We start from the raw sequence: 9,488 nt of genomic DNA, 5'->3' as shown, positions 1-9,488 counted from the left end.
GCATGATGTCAAGGAAGGGGTTAAGCACCCACACGTTCTTATTGTTTGGAAGCATCTTCTCAACAAGGTATGGCATGAGCTTGTTCTTGTTGGCAGACTCAGAATTGGCATAAGGGTGAACTCCAACGGGCTTGTCGAGTCCTTCATCGGGAATGAGAAGCAACTACATGAACTCCTTCCAGGTAGCAGACAGCTGTTGACCATTAGTCATCCAAGTCATGGTCCTTTCTTCATTGACGCCGAAGTGGACCGAAGCAAAGAACTATGCTATGATCTCTGGATCAAAATCCTTGTGGAAGGTGAGAATGTGTTCAATGCCGAACTGCTCCACAAGATCCAAAGCCTCTCCAAAGTACCCACGGTGCTTCTCCTGCCTCATGTGAATCATGTCAATCCAGTGAACTTCAACATAGTGATTCTGATTGGCCTTCATCACATCCATATAGATCAGATTCTGCTGCTTGTTCCAGAAAAGGTCATTGCCTCGCGTGCTAGTCTGGGGAGACACATAGGGATTGATCTTCCTTCAAATGAAAAACTCGGCCTATGGCATCTCATCCATGCCCATGACGGGCTCCTTCTGTTTGTTGGCGGTGTGCTTGGTCCTGCGTTGGAGAGCAGCAGAGGACCCCTCTAGAACATCATCTGAGTTGCGCAGACGCTTTGACCCTGTGTCACGGCTGGGATTCGAGCGACGAGCAAAACCGGAGACACCACCTAGACACAAAGACACAAAGACACGCACGGGAACAAAATGGATCAAAACCAAACCGAAAGAAAACACAAACACATGCGATTTGGACAATAAAAAAAGGGCACAGGATGATCTACGGTAGTACCGGGCAGGGTTACAGATGTAAAAAATTACATCCGCTCCAACCGCGGTAGTACTGTGCCGGGGTAGCATGGTAGTACCGCGCGTGGGGCGGAAGTAATTTTTTACTTCCGGACGCCCAGCGGTAGTACCGCACTAAGGTGCGGAAGTACCGCGGAGTATCAGATCCAGAAGAGGCTGCGGTAGTACCGCTCCAGAAGGAGCGGTAGTACTGCACGTACTGAAAACCGCCACAAAGGACGCGGATCTGGATCTAGAACCTCCGCACAACAACTTCGGTACTACCGTTGATCAAATGGAACTATTTTTGACTATCCAAAGAGCATGCAACTACACTACCACTCTACAACGAATCCCAGTTGCACAGATTTAGCCAAAAATCTCAAGAACACCACATGCATCTCCCCAAAACCTAAAAACACAAGGAAGGACAAAAAGGAGAGGTACTTGGGGAAAAACCTGGGTCCATGGCAAGAGAGCGAGGTGGGGAACGATCCCACCGGTCGGAATCCGAGGAGAGCGGCCGGAGATGGAGATCCGGCGAAGGCCTCCGGCGCCGTTCTTTGTCAGGAGAGAGAGAGACGGGGTGGGGAATAGAGATGAATGGGTATGGGGGAGTTAGAACTCCCCCTGTCCCGCTCTTAACCCCCACCCGCTCGCGTGGGCACGGAAGTACCGCGGGTCATTGCGGTAGTACCGCCCGGGCGGAAGTACCACACGCTGGGCGGTAGTACCGCTCGTTCAGCGGCAGTAAAAAATTTCTGCCACGGAAGTAGCGGTAGTACCGTGCCCCTGGAGGGCCACGTACTTGGCAGAGACCCACCAACTCCTGCGGTAGTACCGTGGTGCACCACGGTAGTACCGTAAACCAAGAAAGAGCTAGAACTCAAGAGAGAGAAAGGAGAGAAAAAGCAAAACACCCTCCGGGGAAACACCAACCAACAAGAGAGCAAACACAAACACCGACTCAAACACACCAAGGAGAAGAGGAAGCGACACGACAACGACGACCAACTATGAGACACAACTTCTCCAAGGAAGGGCAGTGGCCGGAGCCACCTATGTTTGAGTCAATTGGTAAGGCACCGCGAAGAATTATCCTTGGGTCCATGACCAAAACTCGTCTTTGAAGCACAAGTACCATCAAAAATGGCTAATGTGAAATAGTTGATTAATTTATGCATAATGGGGGGAGGAAAAGTTCATTGAGAGAACAACACTCCCCATATGTCCATTTCTACACCTAGACTAGATAACAAGTAGAGTGAGGAGGGGTTTGCACGGGCTCAAGTCACATTGCTTGAATCAATGATATTTAGCTCATGCCTTAACTCACGAAATCTTGCTTCATCCAAGGGCTTCATGAAAATATCTGCAAGGTTATCATGAGTGTTGACATACTTGAGCTCGATCTCCCCTCGCCTAATATGATCCCGGATGAAGTGATACCGAATCTCAATGTGCTTCGTCTTGAAGTGTTGCACCGAGTTGAGGGAAATCTTGATGGCACTTTCATTGTCACACCAAAGAGGCACTTTGTCACAAATGACACCGTATTCCTTTAAAGTTTGCCTCATCCACAGGAGTTGTGCACAACAACTACCGGCTGCCACATATTCCGTTTTGGTCGACGAGAGAGACACACAACTTTGCTTCTTGGAAGACCAACTCACCAAAGAGCAACCAAGAAATTGGCACCCTCCGGAAGTGGACTTCCTATCCACTTTGTCTCCTGCCCAATCGGAATCCGTAAATCCTTCAAGCTTGAAATTTGCTCCTCTTGGGTACCATAGGCCAAAGTTTGGGGTATGAGCCAAATATCAAAAGATTTGCTTGACCGCCACATAATGGCTTTCCTTAGGTGCGGCTTGAAACCATGCACACATTCCCACACTCAACATGATATCCGGTCTAGATGCACAAAGGTAAAGCAAGGATCCAATCATAGAGCGATATACCTTTTGATCCACTGCTTTACCATTGGGATCAATGTCAAGTTGGCACTTGGTAGGCATTGGAGTAGACACCGGCTTGACATCACTTAGCTTGAATCTCTTTAGCATGTCTTGAGTGTATTTGGCTTGGTTGATGAAGGTACCTTCTCTTATTTGTTTGATATCAAAACCAAGGAAGAACTTCAACTCTCCCATCGAAGACATCTTGAACTTAGAGGTCATGAGGGAGGCAAATTCCTCATTGAAAGCTTTGTTAGGGGAACCAAAGATAATGTCATCAACATATAGTTGGCACACAAACAACTCCCCTTTGACCTTCTTAGTAAAAAGAGTGGCATCGATTTGCCCAACTTCAAATCCACGATCTTGTAACAACTCGGCAAGGTGGTCATACCACGCACGTGGGGCTTGTTTAAGGCCATAGAGTGCCTTATCGAGTTGATACACATGATCCGGGAAGTAACGATCCTCGAACCCGGGGGGTTGCTTGACATAAACCAACTCATTAATAGGACCATTAAGAAAAGCACTTTTCACATCCATTTGTTGTAACTTAAAGTTGTGATGGGAAGCATAAGTAATCAACAAACGAATGGATTCAAGGCGAGCAACGGGTGCAAAGGTTTCACCGTAGTCGATACCCTCGACTTGGGAGTAGCCTTGTGCTACCAATCTTGCCTTGTTGCGAATGATGTTCCCATGAGCGTCTTGCTTGTTCTTGAAAAACCACTTGGTTCCAATGACGTTATGGTTCCCCGACGGTCGTGGCACCAATCTCCACACCTTGTTGTACTCGAAGTTGTTGAGTTCTTCATGCATGGCATTGAGCCAATCCGAATCTTCGAGCGCCTCAAAGACCTTTTGAGGTTCAACACAAGAGACAAACGCGTGATGTTCACAATAGTTTGCTAATTGTCTACGAGTGCTTACCCCCTTTCTTAGGCTTCCAACCACATTCTCCATGAGATTTCCTTTGGTGGTGAGCTTGGAAGAAATCTTCGTGGCACGACGCTCTAATTCCTCCTCGGGTGTGGAAGGAGGAGGATCAACTTGATTATCTTGAGCACCGTCTTGAGCTTGTTCGAAATCTTGAGCTTGCTCTTGATCTTGAACTTGCTTGAGGGGGAGAACTTGACCTTGGGCATCATTTGGTGGTTCACCACCATCTTGAGGTTGATCTTGCCCTTGGTCTTGTTCATGAGGGTGAGGGCCTTCACTTTGTTCTTCGGAAGCGTGTGGGTCTTGCGAAGGTGATGGCTCCACTTGAGTGGAGCATTGTCCTTCTCCTTCGGCCACAAGGGGTTCCTCAATGGGTAGAATATGACCAATACCATTCTTCTTATGGCTTGGGGAGGAATTTCATCACCTATATCACAAATACCACTTTGCTCCACTTGGGAGCCGTTATTTTCGTCAAACTCCACGTTACACGTCTCCTCAATGAGTCTGGTGGACTTGTTGAGGAGACGGTAAGCATGAGAGTTTGTAGCATAACCAACAAATATGCCCTCATAAGCTCTAGCCTCAAATTTAGACAAATGAACACCTTTCTTGAGAATGAAACACTTACACCCGAACACCCGGAAGTACTTGAGGTTGGGCTTGTTGCCGGTGAGTATTTCATAAGGAGTCTTGTTCAAGCCCTTGCGAAGATAGAGCCAATTTGATGCATGACACGCGGTGTTGATGGCTTCGTCCCAAAAGTTGTATGGAGACTTGAACTCCGCCATCATGGTCCTTGCCGCATCCATCAACGTCCGGTTCTTCCTCTCCGCAACACCATTTTGTTGAGGGGTGTATGGAGCAGAGTATTGATGCTTGATCCCCTCATCACTAAGGAACTCATCCAAGGTGTAGTTCTTGAACTCGGTGCCGTTGTCACTTCTTATTGTCAAGATCTTTGCATCATGTTGTCGTTGAGCTTCATTCGCAAAGTCGATGACGGTTTGTTGAGTTTCACTCTTCCTCTTGAAGAAATATACCCATGTGTATCTTGAAAAATCATCCACAATCACCAAGCAATACTTTATTCCCCCAAGACTATCAAAGGATGGAGGCCCAAAGAGGTCCATGTGAAGGAGCTCCAAGGGTCTCTTCGAATAGATGATAGTCGTGGGAGGGTGAGCCTTCTCATGAAGCTTTCCTTCGATACAAGCACTGCAAGCACGATCTTTGGCAAAACTAACATTTGTTAGTCCACGGACATGGTCCCCCTTGAGAAGACTTTGCAAAGATCTCATATTGACGTGGGCTAAACGGCGATGCCAAAGCCATCCCACATCAACTTTAGCCATTAGGCATGTCGTGGTCTTAGTGGGTCGCTCCGAAAAGTTAATCACATAGAGACCGTTCTCGACATGCCCAACAAAGGCTACTTTAAGAGTCTTGCTCCACAAGAGGGCCACGGTATCAATATCAAAGAAGGTGGCAAAGCCCATGAGTGCAAGTTGACGAACGGAAAGTAAGTTGTACGCAAGGGACTCAACAAGCATGACTTTCTCGATCGTTAGATCATGAGAAATGACAACCTTGCCAAGACCCAATACCTTAGAATGTGAGGCATCACCCCACTCGACATTGGTGGGCATAGATGGGATCTTTTGCACGTCCACCACCAAGTCCTTGCTCCCGGTCATATGATTTGTTGCTCCACTATCGAGCAACCATGATCCCCCACCGGAAGCAAACACCTACAAGAGATCAATGCTTGGTTTTAGGTACCCATTTAGTAATGGGTCCTTTGATGTTAGTAACAAGGGTCTTAGGAACCCAAATAGACCATTCAATGTACTCATAAGAAGAACCAACAAATTTAGCATAAACATGCCCATCACTAGCACGGCACAACACATAAGAAGGGTTAAAGTCGCTGGCTTTGTTGGGAGAGATGACTTTGCCATTTTTGGCATCACCACTCTTCACGTTGCTCTTCTTCTCCTTAGGAGCACCCTCTCCCTCCTTCACAAAAGTTTGCTTAAGCGGGGGAGGTCGTTTGGTCTTGTCATTCTTCTTCTCGTTCTTCTTCTTGTTCTTGGACTTGGGTGAGAACCCAACTCCCTCCTTGGCCACAACTTCCTTTTGATTGCTCAAAAGGTCATTTAGTTTCTTCTCACCTTGTATGCATGACACAAGGCCTCTCTCGAGTTGTTCCTTCAACTTGGCATTCTCCTCCACAAGATGCACATGCTCACAACACGGGTTAGTAGCATTTGCGTTATCAATTAAGATCATGTGAGGAAAGGTGGCCTTCTCCTTGGTTAGCTTAACTTGGAGTTGAGCATGAGACTCCTTGAGGTTAGCATGAGCACCCTTCAAGACCTTGTGGGCCTTGTCAAGCACATCAAACTCCTCCTTGAGTCTAGCATGATCAACCCCAAGTGTAGCCTTCTCGGAAGTTAGCACACGAGACACAACAAGAGCATGATCGAGATCTTTCTTTAACTTGGCATGGTCATTGTTTTGTGACTCTTCAAGAGCCAAACGATGTCCACGCTCTTCCTCAAGAGCATTAGAGAGATCTGATATCTCATCGGCATAGTCATGACTATGACCTTCCATCTTAGAGATGGTTTCTTCATGATCCTCGATCATGTCATTGGCTTCACCAAGTTGTTCCAAGAGAGCAACAAAGTGCTTCTTGGATTTTCCCTTGAGCTTACTCATAAAGGACTCAAAATCATTTACTTCCTCATTAGACCCCTTACCATCATCAATGCCAACCGTCAAAGAAGGATTAGAATAATGGTGGTTTTGATGTTGGGGGTTACCTTGTTGGTGGCTTTAGACATAAGGCACTTGGCGGTGATGTTCTCATTGGGTGAGTCGAAGAGAGACACCCGGGGAGTTGTGGCAATGGCAACGGATGCCATGGCCATTGCTTCACTATCTTCATCATCATTGTCATCCTCACGGTATTCCTCTTGAACCACCAACCCTCGAGTAGGAGTCTTCTTGGTGAAGTTGTTCTTGTTGGGGAAAGACTTGGCTTTGTCTCTCCGGATGAGCTTGCCACCATTGTCTTCCCGCTTCTCGTAAGGACAATCCGCAATGAAATGGCTCACATTGCCACAGTTGAAACAAGTTCTAACTCTTTGCTTGCTCTTGAAGCCACTTGAGTTGTTCTTGTTGAAATTGGGTCTTGAGTTCTTCTTGCTCCAAAATTGTCTTGAAGCGAGAGCCATGTGCTCGTGATAATCATATTTTGTATCTTCGGGGTTGCTCTCCTCATCTTCCTCTTCTTCCTCTTCTTCCACAATAACCTTGGCATTCAAGGCAAGGTTGGGCTTCTTTGCCCTTTGAGACCGGAGCACCGCGTTATCGGCGGTCTTGTCCAAGATGCTCATTGCAACGAACTCATCCAACACTTCACTTGAGGTCATGGAGTGGAAGTCCGGTCTTTTACGAATGACGGAGGACATGGCCTTGTTGTAGGGCATCATGGCCTTGAGGAACTTGCACTTGATCCAATTGTCATCCATGTCCTTGCTCCCATGATCTCGGAGCGAGACCGCAAGTTTGGTTACTCTCTGAAAGAGCTCACGAGGTTATTCATCTTCCTTCATAGCAAACTCATCGGCTTGATCTTGCACCACTTCATAGTTGGAGCGTTGAATGCTCACACTTCCTCGATAGAGAGACACAACGCAATGCCACGCGTCTTTGGCGGTGGCGTAGGGTCGAAGATGAGGGAGATCTTCGGGGAGAATTGCCTCTTGGATGATGAAGAGAGCATTCTCATTGAATTGATTATCCACGGCTTCTCGAGGGGTGAAGTTGCTTGGGTCATGTGGATAGAAACCTTCTTCAATGATTCTCCAAAGATTAGTATTCACATGCTTTAAATGACGCTTGAAGCGGTACACCCAAGAATCAATATCCTCATTTTTCACAATCTTAGGAGGAGGACCGGCATGATTTAAATGAGTAGAGGGAATCGGTCCACCATAAGTGGAGGTTCCACATGGGCAAAGATGCTGGTGCCATTTCTACCACTAGTAGAAGGACCCTTTTCACTGTTAGCTTCCCCCTTGTCGGAGGTAGCATCCGTCACCTTGTTAGTGGGATCACCCACTTTCATCGGCAAGGTGGACAGTTTAAGTCCTTCTAGAAATTTAGTAAACATGCTTTCAACCTTGGTCGTCATGGAGTCTTTCAATGTGTCTAGAGCCACATTGAATTCCTCACGAGAGACCGAGGTTCCCCCATCGGCCGTAGATGAGGTAGGATTCACACCGGAGTGCTCCTCCACAACTTTTGTGGCGTCAACCATACTCTTCGGATGGCAAAGTCCTTAATAAAGAGACGAGGCTCTGATACCAATTGAAAGGATCGATATAGTTGACTAGAGGGGGGTGAATAGGCAACTAACAATTTTTAAGCTTTTCTTTACCAAATTAAACTTTGCAACAAAATAGGTTGTCTAGATATGCAACTATGTGAGCAACCTATATGATGCAATAACAACTAGCACAAAGGCAAGCAAGGGATACAACACAAGAATGCTTGCAAAAGTAAAGGCATGAGATAACCAAGAGTGGAGCCGGTGGATACGAGGATGTGTTACCGAAGTTCCTTCCTTTTAAGGGGAAGTACGTCTCCGTTAGAGCGGTGTGGAGGCACAATGCTCCCCAAGAAGCCACTAGGGCCACCGTATTCTTGTCACGCCCTCACAGAATGCGAGATGCCGTGATTCCACTATTGGTGCCCTTTAAGGCGGCGATTGAACCTTTACAAACAAGGTTGGGGAAATCTCCACAACTTAATTGGAGGCTCCCAACAACACCATGAAGCTTCACCACAATGGACTATGGCTCCGAGGTGACCTCAACCGTCTAGGGTGCTCAAACACCCAAGAGTAACTGTAACGCCCCGGATTCGATGCGCCAGGTGTCCGCCAGTTATTCGCCGTCTTTGCCATGTCATTTGCTTGCGTGTTGCTTATTGTCATGTCATCATGTGCATTTCATTTTGCATACGTGTTCGTCCCATGCATCCGAGCATTTTCCCCGTTGTCCGTTCTGCAATCCGGCACTCCTATGCCCTCCGGCGTTCCCCTTTCATCTGTCATCGTGAGCGGGTGTTAAACATTCTCGGAATGGACCGAGTATTGCCAAGTGGCCTTGGTATACCATCGGTAGACCGCCTGTCAAGTTTCGTGCCATTTGGAGGTCGTTTGATACTCCAACGGTTAACCGGGTAACTATAAAGCCCCTTTCTCTTTGCAGCCCAACACCCCCTCCAAAGTGGCCCAAAACCCATCTAACTCCCCTCCATGCTCTCGGTCGTTCGATCACGATCGTGTGGGCGAAAACCGCTCCTCATTTGGACTCTCCTAGCTCCCTCTACCTATATAGACACCTCCCCCTCTGAAATTCGCGGTGCAACCCTAGCTCTCCCTCCCCTGCCGCCGCCGGACATGTCCATCCCGTCGCCGGACATGTCCACCGCCGCCGCCACCTCACCCCGGCCAATCCCGTCATGCCACCTCAGCTCCTCTGCCACGTGTCGCCTCCTGATTCACCGCCGCCCCACGCCCACTTCCCCCGCGCCGCCACCCGCGCGTCGGCCCGCGCGTCGCGCCGCCGCTGCCCAGGGTCGCCCGCGCCCCGCGGCCGAGCCCTGCCGCCTCCGCCGCCGGCCTCCGCGCTGCCGGCCCTCGCGTCGGCCGCCGCCTCCACCGCCGCCCGCGCTCCCGGCCG

This window comes from Triticum dicoccoides, chromosome 3B (assembly GCF_002162155.2).
Source record: "Triticum dicoccoides isolate Atlit2015 ecotype Zavitan chromosome 3B, WEW_v2.0, whole genome shotgun sequence".
NCBI classification, from domain to species: domain Eukaryota; kingdom Viridiplantae; phylum Streptophyta; class Magnoliopsida; order Poales; family Poaceae; genus Triticum; species Triticum dicoccoides.
The sequence above is the reverse complement of the archived record's forward strand: the minus strand, read 5'-3'. Positions refer to the sequence as shown.